General features: G+C 40.5%; 1 long non-coding RNA gene across 1 annotated transcript in view; it reads right to left on the bottom strand.

Annotated features, from left to right (window-relative positions):
* Positions 1–23,065, bottom strand: part of LOC308661986 — an 87,960-nt gene that overhangs the window by 48,778 nt on the left and 16,117 nt on the right. The gene's annotated exons all lie outside the window — the stretch shown is intronic.

Genomic DNA, 23,065 nt, shown 5'->3' with positions numbered 1-23,065 from the left:
TATATGCAAGATAACCTTTTTAGTCTTCGACTTGTTGAACAAGTAGTAGGTTGCTTCACTCAGTGCTGCAGGAGTCCACCTGTCTACCTAGTATAGATTGCACTCCTACTGTAACTTATGAACTTTCTAACACTTTTTCCTGCATTAGTACAATTTCTGTTCTCATGTGATGGAACAAAGTGAGGAGATAGATCCCCAGAAGAGAGAGGGTGCATTCTGGAGGGCTAAGAGGCATCTTAGCCCAGATATTATGTGTGAGAAAAAGAGGAGGAAGACAGCCCCTCCCTAACAGAGTATATTGTAGATATTGTAGATCAGAGGTCCCCAACCCCTGGTCCGTGGCATGCCAGAAACCAGGCTGCGCAAACAAACGAAGCCCCATCCATGGGATGCAGGGAGCACACGAAACCACGCCCCCTCCGGTCCACGGAAAAACGTCTCCCCACAGAACCGGTCCCTGGTGCCTAAAAGGTTGGGGGCCTCTGTTGTAGACGCAGATAGTAGACTGCTCAGTCTGGCAAGATTTTGCCTAAAGGGATGAAACAATCAAAAACTCAGCTTGGAAAAATCACCACGTCATTCTTGGTTTTGGGCCTGACATCTCACTATAAAAGTTTAATAAGAGTGGATCTGTGCTAGATTATGCACTATGTAACTGTTTTTCTTCCTAGTGAGTTTTCACAAATGCAGGATCCGCTTTTGGTTTTGGATCAATCAAGTGTTGATCCGTTGGTTGTGACAAGAGCTGACCAACCAATTTGTTACTCAAGCCTGACATTGAGGGCTGAGAGAGAGTGACTGACCCAAAGTCACCCTGTCAACTTTCGTACCTAAAATGGGATTAGAACTCACAACCTCCTGGTTTCTAACGTGGTGCCTTAATCATTACACCAAAAGACTTTCTAGGAATGTTAATAATGTTAGCCAAGCTGGCTTTCTACAGGATGTTAGTAGCAATTACCTTCTTGAAGTCATAGTATGGGGGAGGGGGAGGGCAAATTGATCTTATTGCTATTTCTGAAACCTGGTGGGATGGAACTTATCATTGGAATATTTTTAAAAGAAACAGACTCAACAAAAGGGAAGAGGGGAATCACATTATATATTGAAAATGACTGCACTTCAATAGAAATTCATGACCCCACGGGTAAAAACTCTGCTGAAAGCATCTGGCTGAATATTAAGTGAAAAAGAATCTGTAATGACACTATTATGGGTCTATATTAAATGTTGCCGAACCTTTCATTGGATATAGAAATAGATGAAATCTTCACAAATCAGAAACAGAGCAGGGGGGGGAAATGCCCCTGTGATAATGTCCTGACATCATTGGGGAATCAAACCCTTGGGCAAGTGCAAAAGATCCAACTCTTGGCATGCCTTGCAGAAACCTTGTTGTTGTTAGTTGCGAAGTCGTGTCCAACCCATCGCAACCCCATAGACAACGTTCTTCTAGGCCTTCCTGTCCTTTACCATCTTCTGGGGTCCATTTAGGCTCATGCCTACTGCTTCAGTGACTCCATCCAGCCACCTCAATCTTTCCCAGCATTAGGTTCTTCTCCGGTGAGTCCTTCCTTCTCATTAGGTGGCCAAAGTATTTGAGTTTCAACTTCAGGATCTGGCCTTCTAAAGAGCAGGCAGGGTTGATCTCCTCTAGGACTGACCGGTTTGATCGCCTTGCAGTCCAAGGGACTCGCAGGAGTCTTCTCCAGCACCATAGTTCAAAGGCCTCAATTCTTTGGCGCTCAGCCTTTCTTATGGTCCAAGTTTCACAGCCATACATTGCAACTGGGAAGACCATAGCCTTGACTTTACGCACTTTTGTTGGCAGGGTGATGTCTCTGCTTTTTAGTGTGCTGTCTAGTTTTGCCATGGCTTTTCTCCCGAGGTGCAAGCGTCTTTTAATTTCTTGGCTGCAGTCCCCATCTGTGGTGATCTTGGAGCCCAGGAAAATAAAATCTGTCACTACCTCCATTTCTTCCCCATCTATTTGCCAGGAATTGAGAGGGCCGGATGCCATGATCTGACTCAGGAATTCTGAGAGTTGAAGTCCATGAGACATAAAAGAACCGAGGTTGCCTATCCCTGGAGCCCAAACATTACACTAATTTTCAAATCCCTCTGTTATTGTATTTAACACGTAGAAAGTCCCTTCCAACTCCACGATTCTTCCTCCCCACCCCTTATGAATGCTTTGATGAGTTGTGCATTTCTTGGAAGTACCACAGTGCCATTTCAGAATGTCCAGCAGCATTTACTATTTTGACAAGTCATGCCAGAGAAAAAGAAGTGGCTAATCCAGTAGAGCACATTGTGAGTCTGAATTTTAGGTGCATCAGAAAGGCTATCGATGCAATTATGTACACCTTGGAGTGACTACACCTTGAAGAAATCCAGGAAGCGGACATATGAAATACAGCAACGCTAACTGCGGTAACATTTGTTTTAATCCTGGAATACAAACCATTAAAAACCATTTACTAGGAAAGGTAAGCCCCCTCCCCCCCCCAAAAAAAAAACCCTCTGGGAAAATAAGGATAGTGGTTGTAGAATATATTGAATTTTGCCATGGGAGCAAAAAAGAGCAGTGGAGTAATTTGAGGTTGCATTAAACAACTTTAGTTATAAATTATCTCAAATGCCACTTTGTAGTATCTTTAGTGCTGATCATCTGACCAAAATTATAGCTACTGGAATCTTCAGTAATGGGGATCGGCAAGGATGATACTAATCCCTAGAGACAAAATTCTCTTTCACTTTAGATGGCAACAAAATCCTGCAAATTGGCTAGTAAAACGTGTTATTCTGTGAGCCAACTGTTTCTTTTCATTATTGCTTGCCCAATCTATTTTTCTCTTCTCTTCTTACTTGTACTATATGCAATTTTAAAACTATTGGACAGTAATAATGCAACTATTAGGAAAGATACAATAAATCCAATGGCTGTAAAAAGGAGTCAAGCGTGAATCCCAATGAGCAGTTCTGTTGTGCAACCCTATTACTATGACTAGCCTGATACCTGTACATTCCAAAGAGGAAATATTTGTACTTGGGATAATGGGGTGGTGATAATACTGTACAGGTAGTCCTTGACTTATAACAGTTCATTTAGTGACCATTTGAAGTTACGACGACACTGAAAAAAGCGACATGATAATTTTTTGCACTTATGACCATTGCAGCATCCCCATGATCACATGATCAAAATTCAGACACTCGGGAACTGGTTCATATTAATGATGGTCACAGTGTCCTAGGGTCATGTGATCCCCTTTCGTAATCTTTTGACAAGCAAAGTTAATGGGAAGCCAAATTCACTTTACAACCGTGTTAATAACTTAACCACTGCAGTGATTCGCTCAAAAACTGTAGGAAGAAAGGTTGTAAAATGGGACAAAACTCACTTAATAAATGTCTCACTTAGCAACAGAAATTTTGGGCTCAATTGTAGTCATAAATCGAGGATCACCTGTACCATGTACTGTACTGATACAATGATGAACAAGTTTTGCAGGTCAAAGAGCACTTCCTAGTGTGAACTTGTTTTGGCTTAAGGCCTGCGTTGGATTCTTCTGATTTTATCCTCTGAAACCAGATGAAACTAATTTTTATCATATTTCATTTAAACTTTTTTTATTATTTATTTTTGAAAGGATAGATGGCGTGTAGAGCCCAGAGTTCAAAATAAATAGGGTTGGTAGTATAGAAAATATTAAACTAACTGCTCCATGCAGATGCCTCAGATTTGATTCAGCTGCCGTACCTACAATTTCTTTATGCTTCTCTGCAATATCAATATCCGTTCTAACCCAGAGATGGCAGAGGAGGTTTACCAAAGAAGTAATGCTGGTTATGCTTCATGGGTCTTTTTTTTAGTTAAAGTACAAAGTTGCATCAAGCTGCTGTGCACAATTAATTGAGAGTAAGTACCATTAAACTGAACAGTGTATGTGTGCATACTTTGAAGTATGTACAAACAAGGAATGAACCATTACACCTCAGAAAAACAAAGTGCAACCTGTGTTTGCCTGACAGACTGAACAATAAAGTACAGCTCTACAAAGTACCACGAAGTACCACTCTGCAGAGCTTTAGTAAGACCACACCTGGAATACTGCATCCAGTTTTCGTCACCCCACGATAAAAAAAGATGTTGAGACTGTGGAAAAAGTGCAGAGAAGAGCAACAAAGATGATTAGGGGCCTAGAAATTAAAACATATGAGAAATAGTTGCAAGAATTGGGTACGACTAGTCTAGTGAAAAGAAGGGCTAGGAGTGACACGATTGTTGTTGTTGTTAGTTGCGAAGTCGTGTCCGACCCATCGCGACCCTATGGACAACGTTCCTCCAGGCCTTCCTGTCCTCTACCATCTTCTGGAGTCCATTTAAGCTCACGCCTACTGCTTCAGTGACTCCATCCAGCCACCTCATTCTCTGTCGTCCCCTTCTTCTATTGCCCTCAATCTTTCCCAGCATTAGGCTCTTCTCCAGTGAGTCCTTCCTTCTCATTAGGTGGCCAAAGTATTTGAGTTTTAGCTTCAGGATCTGGCCTTCTAAAGAGCAGTTAGGGTTGATCTCCTCTAGGACTGACCGGTTTGATCGCCTTGCAGTCCAAGGGACTCGCAGGAGTCTTCTCCAGCACCAGAGTTCAAAGGCTTCAATTCTTTGGCGCTCAGCCTTTCTTATGGTCCAGCTTTCACTGCCATACATTGCAACTGGGAAGACCATAGCCTTGACTATACGCACTTTTGTTGACAGGGTGATGTCTCTGCTTTTTAGTGTGCTGTCTAGATTTGCCATGGCTTTCCTCCCCAGGAGCAAGCGTCTTTTAATTTCTTGGCTACAGTCCCCATCTGCAGTGATCTTGGAGCCCAGGAAAATAAAATCTGTCACTACCTCCATTTCTTCCCCATCTATTTGTCAGGAATTGAGAGGGCCAGATGCCATGATCTTGGTTTTCTTAATGTTTAGTTTCAACCCAAGTTTTGCACTCTCCTTCTTCACTCGCAACAAGAGGCTCTTTAGTTCCTCTTCACTTTCTGCCATTAGAGTGGTATCATCTGCATATCTTAGGTTGTTGATGTTTCTTCCGGCAATCTTAATTCCAACTTTTGATTCATCTAGCCCTGCCTTTCTCATGATGTGCTCTGCATATAAGTTAAATAGGCAAGGCGACAGTATACAGCCTTGCCGGACTCCTTTCCCAATTTTGAACCAATCAGTGGTTCCGTGTCCAGTTCTCACTGTTGCTTCTTGGCCCGCATATAGGTTTCTCAAGAGACAAATAAGATGGTCTGGTATGCCCATCTCTTTAAGGACTTGCCACAGTTTGTTATGATCCACACAATCAAAGGCTTTAGCATAGTCAATGAAGCAGAAGTAGATGTTTTTCTGGAACTCTCTAGCTTTCTCCATGATCCAGCGTATGTTAGCAATTTGATCTCTAGTTCCTCTGCCTCTTCGAAATCCTGCCTGTACTTCTGGTAGTTCTCGATCCACATACTGCTGGAGTCTAGCTTGTAGAATTTTAAGCATAACTTTACTAGCATGTGAAATGAGTGCTATGGTGCGATAGTTTGAACATTCTTTGGCACTGCCTTTCTTTGGAATTGGAATGTAAACTGATCTTTTCCAATCCTGTGGCCACTGTTGAGTTTTCCAAATTTGCTGGCAAATTGAGTGTAGCACTTTTACTGCATGTCTTTTAAGATTTTGAATAGCTCAGCTGGAATACTGTCACCTCCACTAGCTTTGTTGTTGCTCAGCTTTTCTAAGGCCCACTTCACTTCACATTCTAGGATGTCTGGCTCGAGGTCAGTGACCACCTCATTGCGATTGTCAGGGACGTTAAGCTCATTCTTGTATAGTTCTTCTGTGTAATTTTGCCATCTCTTCTTAATGTCTTCTGCCTCTGTTAGGTCCCTGCCATTTTGGTCCTTTATCATGCCCATTTTTGCATGAAACGTTCCTTTCATCTCTCCAATTTTCTTGAAAAGATCTCTGGTCCTCCCTATTCTATTGTTTTCTTCTATTTCTTTGCACTGTTCATTTAAGAAGGCATTCTTATCTCTTCTAGCTATTCTTTGGAATTCTGCATTTAATTGGGCATATCTTTCTTTTTCTCCCTTGCCTTTCGCTTCCCTCCTTTCCTCAGCTATTTGCAAAGCTTCCTCAGACAGCCATTTTGCTTTCTTGCATTTCTTTTTCTTTGGGATGGTTTTGGTTGCTACCTGTTGTACAATGTTGCGAACCTCTGTCCATAGTTCTTCAGGCACTCTGTCTATCAGATCTAATTCCTTAAATCTATTTGTCACCTCTACTGTATATTGAGCAGGGATATGATTTAATTCATACCTGACTGGCCTAGCGCTTTTCCCTACTTTCTTTAATTTAAGCCTAAACTTTGCAACAAGAAGCTCATGGTCTGAGCCACAGTCAGCTCCTGGTCTTGTTTTTACTGACTGTATAGAGCTTCTCCATCTTTGGCTGCAGAGCATATAGTCAATCTGATTTCTGTGTTGTCCGTCTGGTGATGTCCATGTGTAAAGCCGTCTCTTGGGTTGTTGGAAAAGAGTGTTTGTTATGACCATCGTATTCTCTTGACAAAATTCTATCAGCCTGTGCCCTGCTTCATTTTGTACTCCAAGGCCAAACTTGCCTGTTATTCCAGTTATCTTTTGGCTTCCTACTTTAGCATTCCAATCCCCCATGACGATAAGGACATCATTTTTGGGTGTTAGTTCTATAAGGTGCTGTAGGGCTTCATAGAACCGGTCAATTTCATCCTCTTCAGCACCGGTGGTTGGGGCATAGACTTGGACTACTGTGATATTGAATGGTTTGCCTTGGATTCGAACTGAGATCATTCTGTCATTTTGAGGATTGTATCCCAGTATTGCTTTTCCTACTTTTTTATTGACTATGAAGGCTACTCCATTTCTTCTGAGGGATTCTTGTCCGCAGTAGTATACCTGATGGTCATCTGAATTAAATTCACCCATTCCTGTCCATTTTAGTTCGCTGATACCTAAGATGTCGATGTTTAGTCTTGTCATCTCTTGTTTGACCACGTCCAGCTTTCCTTGATTCATGGATCTTACATTCCAGGTTCCTATGGAGAAAAAATCTTTACAGCATCGGACTTTCCTTTCACCACCAGACATATCCACAGCTGAGCGTCCTTTCGGCTTTGGCCCAGTCGCTTCATTCTTTCTGGCGCTACTAGTACTAGCCCTCTGCTCTTCCCCAGTAGCATATTGGACGCCTTCCGACCTGAGGGGCTCATCTTTCAGCGTCATATCGTTTTGCCTTTTGGTACTGTCCATAGGGTTTTCATGGCAAAGATACTGGAGTGGTTTGCCATTTCCTTCTCCAGTGGATCACGTTTTGTCAGAACTCTCTGCTATGACCTTTCCGTCTTGGGTGGCCCTGCACGGCATAGCTCATAGCTTCATTGAATTACGCAAGCCCCTTCGCCACGACAAGGCAGTAATCCATGAAGGGGAGTGACACGATAGTGTTCCAATATTTGAGGATCTGCCACAAAGAAGAGGGGATTAACCTATTTTCCAAAGCACCAGAAGACAAGAAACAGTGGGTGGAAACTAATTAAGGAGAGAAGCAACTTAGGAGTAAAGAGAAATGTCCTGACAGTGAGAACAATCAACCAGTGGAACAACTTGCCTTCAGAGGTTGTGGGTGCTCCATCACTGAAGGCTTTTAAGAAGAGAATGGACAGCTACTTACCAAAAATGGTATAGGAATTCCTGCTTTAGCAGGGGGTTAGGCTAGAAGACCTCCAAGGTCCCTTCCAACTCTGTTACTTTGTTATTCAACCACTTTACAGGTAGTCCTTGATTTATGACCACAATTGGGATCAGAATTTCTGTTGCTAAGTAAGACAGTTGTTGAGTCATGCCTGATTTTATGACCTTTTTGCCACGATTGTTAAGCAAATCTTTCCAGTTGTTAAGTGAATCACATGGTCATTAACATCAGAAAAGGAAACAGATCATGTATGAAACATCTTTCAACAAAATAGATACCCATGCAACTTTATCAAAAAGTGCCTGACCACTATAGCACAACCAACATGATGAGAGCAGGACACCCCCCTCCTCACCCCAAAGAGTAAATACCTTGGTAAATACAGGAAGAACCCAATACAAACTAGTCTGAGTTGGTGGCAGCGGAGGCTAAATAAACAAACACTTAACACACACTGGCTACAAAGCATCAAGTCTAAACCACAGGAATGCAGAACAGGCTAACAGCAGTTAGGATAGACAGGATTAGAATAGATACACTAAAAGGTACAAAATAAAACAATCAGACTGAATTCCTCCTGGAGCGAAAATTAACACTTTTTAGACAGAATTGATAAAGGAATTAATCCAACGATAGACACTGACCAACAAATCAGAAACGACAAATTTTAAACTGACAAATCAGAAATGACCATTTTGGAAATCATGAAAGGGTATAAGAACTCACGCTTGAGGACCATTCTGTCTAGCTAACCGGGGATTCGTGCTGAGTTGTCGCTCAACTTTAATCTCTGTGATTAAACCTCTCTTTCTAGTAGTTGGCTTCATGTTCTATTTGTTCTCCTCTGCGCTGCTTGTGAGAATCCCGGCTGGAAGAGCCTGAATGGGGGAATTCCTCCCAACATTACCTGGCAACCAACCAAGGGACTTCCAGCTCACCCAGCCACTGGATCGGGTCCGGAAGAGCCATCACCCAGCCAGCAGTGGACGCCTTGTTCCACAGGGAAGTCTCCACGGACCCTGCCTGGTCGGCAATGGGTATTAAAGGGAGTTTTTGAGTCTTGTGCTCAAACAGCTACCTGGAAAGAGGGTGCCGCCAAATTTAAATTCCTAGATTCAAAGGGTCTGAAGAACGAAAGGAAGAGTGTGGGGATGTATGTGTCGGGCACCCTCCTCTGAAAATCAGCTGTATCTCACCCCCTCTGTATGCCCTCCAGTCGCACCCCAGGAGCGTGAGACCTTCTGAGAAAGGCAGAGCCGAGTGGGCAGTAAAAGTGTGGTAAAAACTTTTGTACTGGTAGACGGGTCCCCTTTTGGAAATTTTTTTACATTGGTAGACCAGGACCCCTTCTGGAAAATCCTTTTGCATTGATCGACCAGACCCCTTTCGGAAACCTTTTTTATATTGGCAGACCAGGACCCCTTCCGCCAGTAAGTTGTAAGCAAAGCCCGAAGTTAGCCCCAGGGTAGGAGCGTTCCTTAACCTCTGGGAAGCAAGCAGAGTTCCTCTCGGACATTTGAAGTCCTCAAACAGTGGTGGTGAAAAGTGAAGGTAAAGCTGATAAGAGAGCGTCCTGTACCTTCTGCAGGGGAGCAGAAGAGTCCTCGACAGACCCCTTTTTGGTCTTAAACCATGGTGCATCCAGTACTCTGTGAGGGATCCAGAGTCCTCCATGGGTCCCTTTTTGACCCGAATCTGTGGTGGTAGGCGGAAGTCTCACTAGGAGGCTTCAGTGTACCAGACCCGATAGAACCAAAGTGAACCCCTGCATCAGGAATAAGTGAATCATGGGGTATTCTAGTTCAAGGGTCGAGATAGGCTCCCCGGTAAAAGCTCTCTTGAGGCCTGGGACAGGAATCAGCTACCCGTTCCAGACAGGTATGAAAAAGAGATAGGTAGAGAAAACTATAAAAAAATGGACTTTGCTCAGGGTTTTTGCTGGAAACCAATTTGGCTAAATGAATTTACTTAAAGGGAAAATAAGAAATAGTGATTCTCTCTCTCTCTTTCTCTGCAACCACATGGTAGGTATAAGATTTGTGCCTTCCCTAATTTGAGTTAACTGAGATTTATGGTGGGAATGACTAGGATGTATAAAACTAAGACTTCTGTTTCCCTTTTCTGTTCTTTTTCTTGTCTTTGTGTATATATGTGTGTCAAAGTCTTTGTGTGTGAGGTAAATGTGACTGTTAACTGTCTTTAATCCAAAGACAAAAGAATTTTAAAATTCTGCTAGAAATTCTGCTTAAAATAAGCCACCAAAAGGAAAATACCCTCACTCTGAAGAAAAATGTTTTTCTTCTTCTCTCTTTCTCTCTGTACTCTTAAGAACAGCCCAAAGTTAGCAGGAGGGAATGTTTTAACTTCATCTGCTGGAAAAATTTCACTCTTGCATTTACTGTATGTGTTGTAAATGGGTTTTATCTATCTATCCTTTTCCTGAAACATGACCAGCATTTTTCAAGTTGCAACTCTTTAGTCCTCTTTAATATGTTACAAATGTTCATTTCAGAAATGAGACCTTTCATTTTGTTGTTCTCTTACCAGAATCCAGCCTCTCTTTTGTCCTCATCTGTGTTGTCCCCATCTTATCTGTTTCTTTAACCACTGCAGTATTAATGCCTTTTCAAACTCTGTCTGCAAGCTACCACCCTTTCCCCAATTCTGCTTCTCCTTTTCTTATCCTCTGTTCTCCATGCCTTTGTTTGCCTCTCCTGGGAGAGTCCACCCAGAAAGGGGGGAGGAGATCCTGCTCTCATGTCTTTCAGCTCTACACAGATGACCCCACCCATCCAACCTTTGGAAGCAGAGCACACTGACCCTGACGCTGCCTCCATCCATTTGAGCCATGGAATTGGGTTTTGAATCCAGCCATCGCTAAAAAGCCACCATGCAACCAAAGTGGAACAGATCTTCCCAATTCCTACCATTTTCCCAGATGCCTGTGAAAGCTGCAGAGGAAGGAAGGAATCCTGGAGCCATTGGTCCCCACATGAAGCCTCAGAAGAAAATTAGGAAGACTATGTGGGGGAGGGTGGAAACTCATTGTAAGGTTTTCTTTCTTGCCCCATTTGTATTGTAATAAGCCAGTTGAATATATTTATGGAGAGATGGCATTTGGGAAGAGACACAGCAAGTCCTGAACATCTTGGATTTCTGTCTGGTGGGAGGAAAATTTATCCAGAATGTTTGTACTGCTTGTTTTGTATTAGTAGCTGCACTCACACACAGACACACACACACCATTCATAATCACACTGAGTCTATCTTTCACCTACCTTCAGTAAAGCTCCAGCCTGATTCTTGCCCTGTGTCATTAAAATTTTCTAGGAACAACTTCCAGCAAAGTCCAAGGGGGAGGGAACCAGGCCCCCTCAGGTGATTTGCAATTCATATGCCCTGACTAGGGAAGTAGCAGGAAAGAGATCTCCAAAACTGAGCCTGAATATCTTGCATACCGGCTAACCTCAATTGGACATTACAAACCTGGATGCACTGAACTAAGAGCTAAGGCAGGAAACAACCCTTGAAAATGGGCAGCCAATGGTTATGTACTGATGAAGACCATGGCTGTGAAGAATTTTGAGGGGCTTGTGCTTCAAAACCTGACTGGAAGCTCAAAGTGACATCCAACATTTGAAAATAATTGGCACAGAATATTGGACATTATAAATTTCTTTTCCATCTAAAGAACTTTTGCCCTGACTTTTATACCTTTATGGGTTGGAAGCTCCCCTTTTGGGAGCCACTGCAGGGATCTTTTTTCTGCTGCCTCCATTAGTGTCTCCCCCCCCCTTTTTTGGCTTAATGGTTTAAAGCTTGTTTACCAAGTCTCCCTGACACAGATCAATTTTAATCTTGTGTCAGTAAGTGTGTCATCCACACACTTAGGGCACAAAAGGGGGGATTTGTGGGAAGTCAGCCCCCACCCTCAGAGAAGGAAATATTAAAAGGGCAGAAAAATATATTTCTTCAAAGGATCTTAAAGAGGCAGAAAAGCATGCCCAGTGTTTTTTTTTATATATCCCCAAATCTCCCTCCCCCAAGCAGAAACCAGCTGTGTAGAAATGCACATGTAAACCATTCAGGATGTTTGAAGCTAGAAGATTAAGAAGACAAAGACACCTAAAATCTACACAACCCACCCAAACTCTAAGACAGGACATAATAGGATTAACCCACAGATGCCAAAGGGGCACATTCATGACACAGGAAATACAAAGCCTCAAACAGGAACAGGAAACAACCTCAAGAGCCCCAGAGGGTATAAAAACCCACTCCCTACAGGTGCTCTCTCTTTTTTATTCCAGAGCCATCTTTCTGTCTGGCTCTTCTCTTCAATAAACTGCAACTTTCTTTCTAAAGCAGTCGCCATGTTGATTATTCCCGGCTTGGACTGAACCACGATGAAGACTTCAGAAATCATTAACAGACTATTACAACCACATGGCATCACCACAGCACAAAAACCAACCAAAGCCCTCCAAAATATCCTAAGGAAATCAAAATACGCCAGAAAAACAAAAACAAAGAGTTATTTACAACATAAGGACTAACAGCCACCTGTAAAATGAACAGGCAGAAGACTAGCAGAGCGCACCCATGAACACTAGCTAGCAATCAGAAGACATGATGAAAATTCCCTAATTTCACAATACATGAACAGACTTAACCAGTGTTTCACCTAGGAAACTGACCATCCAATATTACGGCAAATGCTAGAGAATTTCTGGAAACTCAAGACAAATCAGCTGACAACAGGCACATAGAGATAAATAACATCTGTGTACCATTTAAAAGAGACAATAAAAAAGCCAAAAAGGAAACAAAAAGACTAAAACTGAGAATTTTTTTAATTTTAATTTTAACTGGGTTTTTATTTTTCTCAGGGTTTTATTTAATCTTTTTAAATTTGTTTTAACGTTTGTATTGACTTTCTTTTAAATGCCCTGTAAACCGCCCTGAGTCCTTCGGGAAAGGGCGGTATATAAATCTAAATAAATAAATAAATAAATAAAACACTTCCTCACTGGCAATCAACAGTCAGATTAGCAGAGATTAATACCATGATTAACACTAGACCAATAACCAAGAAGTAAACATTACTCCACTCAAGGAGCTAACAACTTAGACCAGGAGTCTTCAAACTTGGTTCTTTTATGACTTGTGGACTTCAACTCTCAGAATTCCTTAGCAAGGCATGCTGTCTGAGGAATTCTGGGAGTTGAAGTCCACAAGTCATAAAAAGGCCAAGTTTGAAGATCCCTGACTTAGACAAACAAGCTAACAGTAAACAGCCCAAACAAAGAACTTCCAAGACCACTCCGACCAACACTGACAGGGCAGGCCATTAGGATATGAAATGAGAGCAAACCGCACTGCCTACTACTGTAGCACTGACGTGGATTATCTACCGATAGTTTAGGTAATGAAACGCCTGCAAGAAAACCACCAAGCTCAGACAACACCAAGGACTCCACAGTTCAACTATGAGCTACAAATATATATTTTTTCTATTGGTACACATGTTTTTCCTGGCAGGAGGAAAACTAGAACTGATGGGAAAAACTTCACCTGTTAGTTTTGACATATTAAGCCTAGGGAACAAAGATAAATTTCTAGGTCAGGAAATGGCTGATTTCACACAGCATTACTTTAATGCGTTTGGCTAATTTGTGACTTAGTATACTTTGGACCCACTGTTCAGTACCGGTATTACTATGGCACTGAATGAGGGGGATTTATCAACAGTCCTCCTGGTTGTAGCCATTGCAGTGTCCCTGTGATTGCAATTTGGGTGCTAAGCAACCAGCTTGCACTTACAACGGCTGCAGCGTCCCACAGTCAGGTGATTACTATTTGTAACCTTCCCTGACGACTTTCAGCAAAGTCAGTGGGGAAGCCAGCAGGGAGGATCGCTCTGCTAAGTTGCTCCTGCTTCTGCCACTTTTTCTCCTGAGGAACCAGCCAGGCAAGTGACTCCCAGCCACACTCACAATGCTTGCCACACCAATCAATGCTGCACATCCTCCAGTCTTGCTGCATTTGTGCTGTGCCGCAGCACCTCTTTTCCCTGTCTCTATATATGAATAGACTCCACAGGGTTCACACATGGACTGGCCTGCTTGTGGGCCATCTAAGGAATGGCTTGTAATGACCGGCACTTGCAATTTCCTTTCAGATTCTCCACTGATTTAGCTCGTGAGTCAGCAGGAACTTGCAACCCCCAGTCACGTGAGGTTCTCACCTAATGAACACAATCCTCACTTAATGAAGGCAATGGAGGCTGCCAGGATTGCCATTGCTAAGCAACGCAGTCCTGTGACGGCGCTTTGTGACTGCATTACTATGCGATGGAAATTCTAATCCCTATTATCAACATTAAGCAAAAACTCTATGTATGATGTATTGTTTGAGAACCAGTTTGATGTATTGTTAAAGTCAGTTTGGTCTAGCGCTTAAGGTACCAGGCTATAAAGCAGGAGCCTGAGTTCAAGTCCCCCCTTAGCCGTGAAAGCCAGCTGGGTGACCTTTTGCCAGTCACTCTCTCTCAGCCCAACCCATAAGGTTATTGTTGAGGGGAAAATGGGAGGAGGAATTTATGATGGATATGTTCACGGCCTTGAATTAATTGTAAAAATAATAAAGGTGGGGTGCAAACAAAAATACATTTGTGTTTTATGAACTGAGGCAATTAAAAATGTTAAACAATGATTTGGCTAATGATAGATAATATATCATGAGCATGGTATCTCTGTTCTCTACCTTAAGATCCACATCTAAGAGTGTCTACATTAAGGTTGTAGACCTTCTCTGGGGGTTGGGGTGGGGCTGACTTCCCACAGTTGTTCTCTTAACTAGAAAATAAGTAGATGTCAGCAAAGAGATACAGAAAACACTTCTCTCTTTTCTGTTAACTTGTGGTCGCCCAGATGCAAACACCCCATGTTTGCAGCCCAGATATAAGAAGCTTACACAACGCATTCATTCAGGTCTGGATGAACCTTAGAGCCCCTACTTGCCTAACCAACTGTACTGTACTGAATGAGAAAATTGAGGAAAACCTCCGTTTGCTAGGGGACAGATATATCTGACAGTATTTAAACAGCTTTGTGATCAACTGGTTTCCACTTCCTCTTTGTGTATGATTCCTGCCTTAGAATGAAGCTGAAAGCAGAACACAATCTGCAGTGGAAATGTGTGAAAAAACTAGGTTGGTGGGAAATAAACTTAAAGGGAAAAGTACAATATTCTTTTGCAAATAGGAAAGTGCAGTGAGGAAGGAGCTACCCAAGCAAAGTTTACTATTTTGTCTGTCTAAGTTGTCCCTTCAGCTAGGCTGAAGAGCTAATCTGATCTATTCTGGGCTTCCTTTTATGGGATCTGCTTGATCCCCAGGAGCAATTAAGCCAGGAAATCTAGTTTTCCTCCTCCTTTTGTGTCATAACACAGACCGAAGAAAAGGGAAGGATATTTTAACCAATTGCAGGGAGCCAACTCAGACATTTTTGATGTGTGGTTTTTTTCTCCACAACTCCAAGCTGTAACCTAACAAGTTTGAGCACGTCTACCTAGAAAGGAGGAAGTAGCAGCTTGAGGAACAACTGGTTTGGATTTTCACAACCAGGAAAAAAGTCCTGGGAATGGTAGCACTCTTGGAAGAACAAGTTTGCTTTGCAAATGCTTGTTGATCGTAAATATTTGTCTGCCCCAAGGAAGAATTCTGATTAATTTTTTGAAGCTGAATATTTTTTCCTAATATTGGGGGAACTTATTAAAGTACAGTACAGTAAAATAACCTGCACATTTATCTTTTCATGAGCAGCAGTCTAAACAAGCCCCAAATGAATCAAACACGAGAACTTGAAGCCCAGGTCAATTGGGTTAGAGACTCTTAATTAGGCAGTGGCGTAGCGTGGGGGGTGCAGGGGGGGCAGGCCGCACCGGGCGCAACATCTGGGGGGGCGCGCTCGCACTGAGCTGCTCAGGGAGCCCCAAGGGCTGCACAGAGTCGGCTTGGCTCCGCTCTCGAGCTGCTCTTTCTTGCAAAGCGAAACGAGTCCGGCAGGTGAGATGGGCGGCCACATAAACTGAATAAAATAAATAGAAGCGCCCAACTCTCCGCCCAGGCTCAGGCCAACCGCAAGCGCCCCGCAGGCGCCCCGGCAGGCTTGGCCGAGCAAAGACAGACCCGCCGGCCGGCTGGCCTAGCTTCGTGCGCATGCGTGGCTTTATTTAGCGGGGCTCACGTGCGAGCTTGAATGCAACGGCTCTTGCAGGTCGGAGCCCCGCCCAGCCGCCCTCGAGAGGGACCCGGAAGCATCCCGCATGCGCGCGACTCTTCTTGGAAAGTCTACGCCGCTGCGGGGCGCGTCTTTTCGGCGGTGCCATGACGTCACCAGGTTAGGGGGCGCAAATTGCCCCGGGTGCTGACAACCCACGCTACGCCACTGTAATTAGGCTCTAATTTCATTCATATTGTTGCACTGACATTTTGAGGCTCAGACACCACTTTTCTTGTTAATTAGTAACTTCTAAGCCAAGGCTTGCCCTAACTTCAGTATCAAGCAAAATCAGAAAGGATAGTTGCTAAAGCACTGTTCCTTAGGTGATCTGTTGTGGCCAAGATGGAGAAGGACTTTGAGCTGAATTCCTTTTGGCTGTTATCTACAGAAAGGGCATCTGGTAACTTTACTGTTTGTGATGATGTGTTCTATAGTACCAAGTCTAACAGGTTTTCCTTCTACCGCCATTGCTCCAAACATAAGGAATGGACTAGAATAAAATGGAATAGTTCCAGAAACTGCACTTATATCTGTGGATCGTATTAGAAATATATTAGAGCATTGGAGGAATTTAACATCATGCAATTCAAAGTGAGCCCATTTAATTCTAATTCACTTGATAGCAAAGCTTGCTAGGCAATTCACCACAGTGCCTTTACCTTTCACTCAGTTTAGCTTATGGGAACAGGATTTATCTGCACATCTACAATTGCCAAATCTAACAGAATAATGTTTTTAATGGGAACAGCAAAGATATTATGTAGTTTCTGCTAAAATACTTTTCACTCATGTCTTATAATGTAGTTTTGTGATATACAAATTGCAATGCTACTGTTAATTGCAAATGTCTTGTATTACTTTTCTCTTATTTCATCAATTTTATCACTGAACATCAAGAAGCAATCCTCTCTCTATTTAATACAGGTAGTCCTCGACTTACGGCCACAATTGAGCCCAAAATTTCTGTTGCTAAGCAAGGCAGTTAAGTGAGTTTTGCCCATTTAACAACCTTTCTGGCTACAGTTGTTAAATGAATCACTGCAGCTAGTAACACGGTTAATTGAATTTGGCTTCCCCATTGACTTTCCTTGTCAGAAAGTCGCAAAAGATGATTACATGACCCTGGGATAATGCAACAGTGATAAATATGAGTCAGTTGCCAAGCGTCTGAATTTTGATTATATGACCATGGGTTCATAAGTGTGAAAAACGATCATAAGTCACTTTTTCAGTGCTGTTATAACTCTGGTCAGTAAATGAACTTTAAGTCAAAGACTGCCTATAGTGAAAGTTTTAAAAATTAAGGTATAAATGAATACAAACTAATATAGAGTAAGGAAGGAAAAAGAAATCAAAGAAATCAAAGAGTTAAAAGTGCAAGAAAGAAAAATAGAAAAGTAAGAAAATGATTTGAAGTAGCTTCTGATAATTCTTAAGTGGTTGTAAGTATAAATTTACTTCTTTTCCTAAAGTTATATCATAACTCTCTTCTTTCTGTAATCTATCCTGTCTAATCATCAAAATCATAATTCACAAGCTTTATGTTCTATAAGCATACTGTCTTTTCTCTAATCAGAAAAGTCGAAGTTCTATCATCTTCACCAATCATTGTAGTTATTGCTAGATCTATCTCTTTGTGCATACTGTAATCTTCCTGTGGTTATCATATACAAAATAAAATTTCATGATTTTTTTCTAAATATCCATCAATCCTAAGAAGAGGAGTCCTGGTCTCAATTGTATCTTAATCTTTAAAATCCTCTGCTTTGGGTATTTGAATCCAAAATTTTCCAGCTTTTTACACATCCCCCAAGCATGTTAAAATGACCTTTCCTGTGCTTCATATAAACATAAATTTTAAGTGCTTTTATAATTTTACATAATTTTTCTAGTGTCATATACCAACAGTACATGATTTTATAAAAATATTTAAAAATAAAACATAGTGTAAATTTCAGGTCCTTTAACCACATATTTTCCATTGTTTGATCTATATAATTGTAATCAAAAAAATTTAACCCACTTTATTATACATTCTTTCCCTTGTTCTTCTGCTTCAAATTTCAGTACAGTAAAAGCTCATACATTTTAGCAATCATGTTTATTAAAATCAGTCATACAATGTTCAATACCATAAACACTTTTGTCTATTTTAAATCTTTTGATAACAGTACATAAGAAAACCATTGGCAACTATGTCGGCCATCAGCCTCTTGATTTTATTTTGTATTCCCCTTGACAAAATTCTAGTATCTCACAATAAGTTAAGTCATTTTGTTTGCTATTATTTCTTGTCTGTAAAATGCTTCGTGTTGAAAGCCACAAACTCTTCAGATACTACTCAGATATGTATCTATTCCATGATCCCAATATAGCACATCTAACATAATTTTTAAAATCCAAATTGATTTTATCTTGCCAAAATATCTATGCCACCCAAACCTCAAATCATTTCCTTCTAACTCCAAAGGCCTTGTATTTTTCAGCAGCACCCATTCTTTCATCCAAATGAAAAAGCAAGCTTCAAAGTACAAACTCAAATTTGGAGAGATGGGAGTGGATTTTAGGAGGAGCCCTTCTATTCTGCCACCTCTTATTATATTAGGCGGCACAGTAACAATAGAAGAGTCCTTCAGATTTTTGGGTTCTATAATCTCCAGGACTTGAAATTGACACTTAATATTAGAACCATAATTAAAAAGGCACAACAAAGAATGTTCTTCCTGCGTCAACTCAGGAAGTTGAGACTGCCCCACGAGCTGCTTGATAGTTCTGCAGAGGAATTATTGAGTCTGTCATTTGTACTTCTATAATTGTCTGGTTTGGTGCAGCAACCAAATAGGACAGGTGCAGAGTCCAACGGATATTTAAGACTGCAGAAAAAACAATTGCAACCAGTCTGCCTTCCACTGAGAACTTTTATATTGCACAGGTTGGAAGGAGGGCTGACAGACCTCTCATATCCTGGACATAAACTGTTTCAACTCCTTCCCTCGGGATGGTGCTACGTTTCATGCCAAAATAACTAGACATAGGGATAATTTTTTCTCCTCATGCCATCAATTGGCTGAGCACCTATTCACATAGCATCCTTCTTGGGATGATGATGATGACAATGATCATTATTCTGTTGTTTTGCATATACACTGAAAGCTTCAAGGACAGCCACGTCATTGATTTTCTAGCTTTTTGGAAATAATGTTATCTGGGCAATTAAGTTAAGCGAGTTTGTCCCATTTTATGACTTTTCTTGCCACGTTAAGTTAGTAACATGATTGTTAAGTGAATCTGGCCTTCCCATTGACTTTGCTTGTCAGAAGGTCGCAAAAGGTGATCACATGACCTTGGGACACTGAAACCGTCATAAATATGAACCAGTTGCCAAGCGTCTGAATTTTGATCATGTGACCATGGGGATGCGGCAACAGTTGTTAAATGTGAAAAACGGACATAAGTCACTTTTCCAGTGCCACTATAACTTTGAACAGTCATTAAATGAACCATTGTAAGTAGAGGACTACCTATATATACTGTTAGTTCTGCCATTGTTCCATATTTTACAAGTTTAATTTCTCAGATAGTGGGAATTGTATCCTTCTTCCAATGTTGAACAAAATTTATTCTCACTTCTGTAAACTTATATTTTATTATTTTTTCCCCTGAGATTATATCTAATAGGAAAAGTTATGGTTTCATTTCAAATTTAAATTCCAAGATTTTCTGCATTACACTATGTAAGTCTTTCCAGTACTTTTTGAGGTTTTTTTTTTTACATTGGCCACATGTGGTAAAACGTTGTTTCTGTTACACAATCTAACATTGATTAGTGTAAGATTCTGTTAGTATGGTTTGAACCTTATGTTCAAAGCTTTCTATGGAAATGTTTGTTTAAAATTCAACAATCATTTAAAGACAACACCCACATTAGCACTATATTCAATAAGCCAGATGCCTTAACCAACATATACCCCACGTTTACTCATCATAACCTTGGGATTCATGTTAGAAAAATCTAAGAATGTTAATCTGAAATTTAGGAAACCTAAAGTATATGCAAACTGTGCTGCTCCAATTACATTTTTTTCCTTATTCTTCATCGATGCATGGAAGAATATTATACAGACCCAAAAAACACAGGGAAAGACTGTTTTCTCCCCCCACCCACCCATTTTCAGGGCCTTTGATCCTAAATGGGCCAGTTTTAATTTATCATTACAGTCATAACTATTGATACTAGGCTACTGAAGCACCAACCAAAATAGCTCTGCTGCTTGCTGGTACTGACACAGACTTCAATTCCCTGAGTTGAGTGGCATCAAACTAAATGGTTATATACACCTTACCCATAGGTGCTATCAGATTAATTGATTATTTATGTAATTCTGTCAATCAGCATATATTTCTTTCATGGTTTTTAAGCAAAAGAAAAAAAAATCACCAAAAACTGTAGCACACTAAAATAGATTATTCATTTGAATGGAACACACTTCCCAAGTTCAGGAGGCCATCACATTTTCCACTTTCACTCTGTAGCTTTGCATGCTCTACTTTTATTAGTTCTGTGTTAGACTCAAACAATTTTGATTTAGAATGGTTTTAATCACTTTTGCTTTAATAAAAGGCTAATGATATTGTGCCTATGGGAAAAGGCAAATTCTTGCACTTTCATTTTTTTATTAATGTAATTTCATTAATTAGTGGACTGGTGGTGAGGGAAATTCTACCATGGCTTGTAGAATATTGCTTGCTTACAACAGCCTGGCTGTGAGGTGAGTTTACACCTGAATCTCCTGTTTAAAAATACAGCACTGCAGTTTCTCAATTATTAGTTAAAACTAGAAATATTTTTTCAATAGAATATGAACTATTCACATTGCTTCAAAACATACCTGTATGCAAATTATGGCTGATAGCTTTTTCCTGTTACAAACTTTGGTTTGTTGACATAACAGCATGAATAAGTTATAAAAAGATTCATTTATACCTATATGTTAGTAAAACATACTCTTTTTTCAGTATAGGATCTCCTAATTGACTAAAAAAATCCCAGACTTAATTGGACTATCCATTTTCTTATATTTTTAGTTACAAAGAAAGGTTATAGGTCTTATGATTAAACTGTATAGTACTGAAGTCAGTCACTCTGAGTGTAGATTAACATCAGCTTTACCTCAACATTAAAAGGATTTTTACTGTAAAATTAATTATTCCAGCCACAAATTATACATTTAAACAAGCCAGAGAAAATCATGATTCAAATAACTGAATTCAATCAAGCTTCCTACTGTAGTTATTACTACTGCACACATTTCTGTACAAATAACAGTACAAATCAAGTTACTATAACATATTAATTTATAATTTAATATAAAAGTTAATACTAAAAAATACTAAAAAAGGCTGTCTTTCCTATGATAAAAATGATGAAATGATAAAAAATAGCGTAGCTGGCCAAATTTAAAAGCATTTGTGTTCCTATATATTGCACAAATGTTTCATATCTGTGGTTGTTGCAATCTTCAGAATTGTCAGTTGACCAACTGTTTGTGTAAAAAAAAGTTTTATTAACGGTGATTGCAATACTACATACATAGCTGTTAATTTCACCATTTCATGAACCAATAAGTATTGAATTATTTTATATAGTTGTGTCTGGTATATGTTACAGGAACAGAATTTGAAAAAAGCATTTATAATTATCCTGAACAGACTATTCTCCTGAAACAAAAAGCTAAACTACACCTATGTTTGGTAAAGTAATTTAGTGCCTGAATTCACAAAACTCTTTTGGTTTTTTTTAATTAGTATAATGAATGAATCAACTCTCATGGCTTAATAGTAAATATTCACAAACTATGATTATTTTTTTACATTTAAGTACCAAATAATTATGTTTAGAATACAATATGCAATGTTAGCCAACATGTGCACAATGTGACAAAATTAGCTACCAAATTTTATGAATGCATACTGCATCATTGGGGTACATTTCTATATGCAATAAAAAAGAGTATCTTGGGGCTTTAGATTGGGAAGAACATTCTTGAAGAAGGCAATGCCAAACTACTTCTATTTATTGCCCCCAAAGTATTATTTCTGCAATTTAAAGGTCACTTCATTTTACTAAGGCAGGAACTAAACAGCATTCAAGATAGTTTCTGCATTTATATGAGGGCCTATTTCTTATATTGGGGGTGGCTCAGGGGTTAAGACTCTAGGCTTGTCAGCTGGAAAAGCTGGCCCCCAACAGCTGGAAAAGCTGGCCCCCAAAGCATCATGCAATGGGGCGAGTTCCTGTCCTCACCTCAGCTCCTGACAATCTATCAGTAAAATCCACAGACTCCTTTACCTTTTTCTTATATTATTCACATTGGTTAACATATGCCACAAATGTAGCACAACACCCCACTCTCACATATTCATTTTTATGCAAGATAGAAAAGGATTGTACCGACATGAAAAGTGCTCCAATTTTCATAAAAACAAGCCAAATCACACTGCTTCTTCTTACTTCTTTTATTAGTTTTGTAATCATTTCTTTCTGCAGTTTTGTTCTGTGTGTGTTTTAAAAATATATAAACCCATGCATAAACGGTTTGGAGAATATTAATTCTTTTTTAAGCCACCTAGTAATGCAGGGGTCTTCAAACTTGGCCCTTTTATGACTTGTGGACTTCAACTCCCAGAATTCCTCAGCCAGCAAAGCTGGCTGAGGAATTCTGGGAGTTGAAGTCCACAAGTCATAAAAGGGCCAAGTTTGAAGACCCCTGCAGTAATGGAAGGCAAGACTTTTGAAGACTTTACCTCAGAAGCAGCGAAAGACCACTTCAGCCTACATTCCTTGTCCCAGGCAAGTGCATTACTAAGTATCCTCGGCCCTCCCACCAGTCATTTTGCAATCAGCCCAGTTCCCACTCATACATTATCTCACCCATTCTTTAGAGGCAATTTGACGTGCTACACAGATTCATCCACACATTTCATATTTCCCACCACTATTTTCCTCTCTTCT

The sequence above is a fragment of the Vipera berus genome (genome assembly GCF_964194415.1).
Source record: "Vipera berus genome assembly, chromosome: 2".
NCBI classification, from domain to species: domain Eukaryota; kingdom Metazoa; phylum Chordata; class Lepidosauria; order Squamata; family Viperidae; genus Vipera; species Vipera berus.
This window is presented reverse-complemented; position numbering and strand designations above follow the sequence as displayed.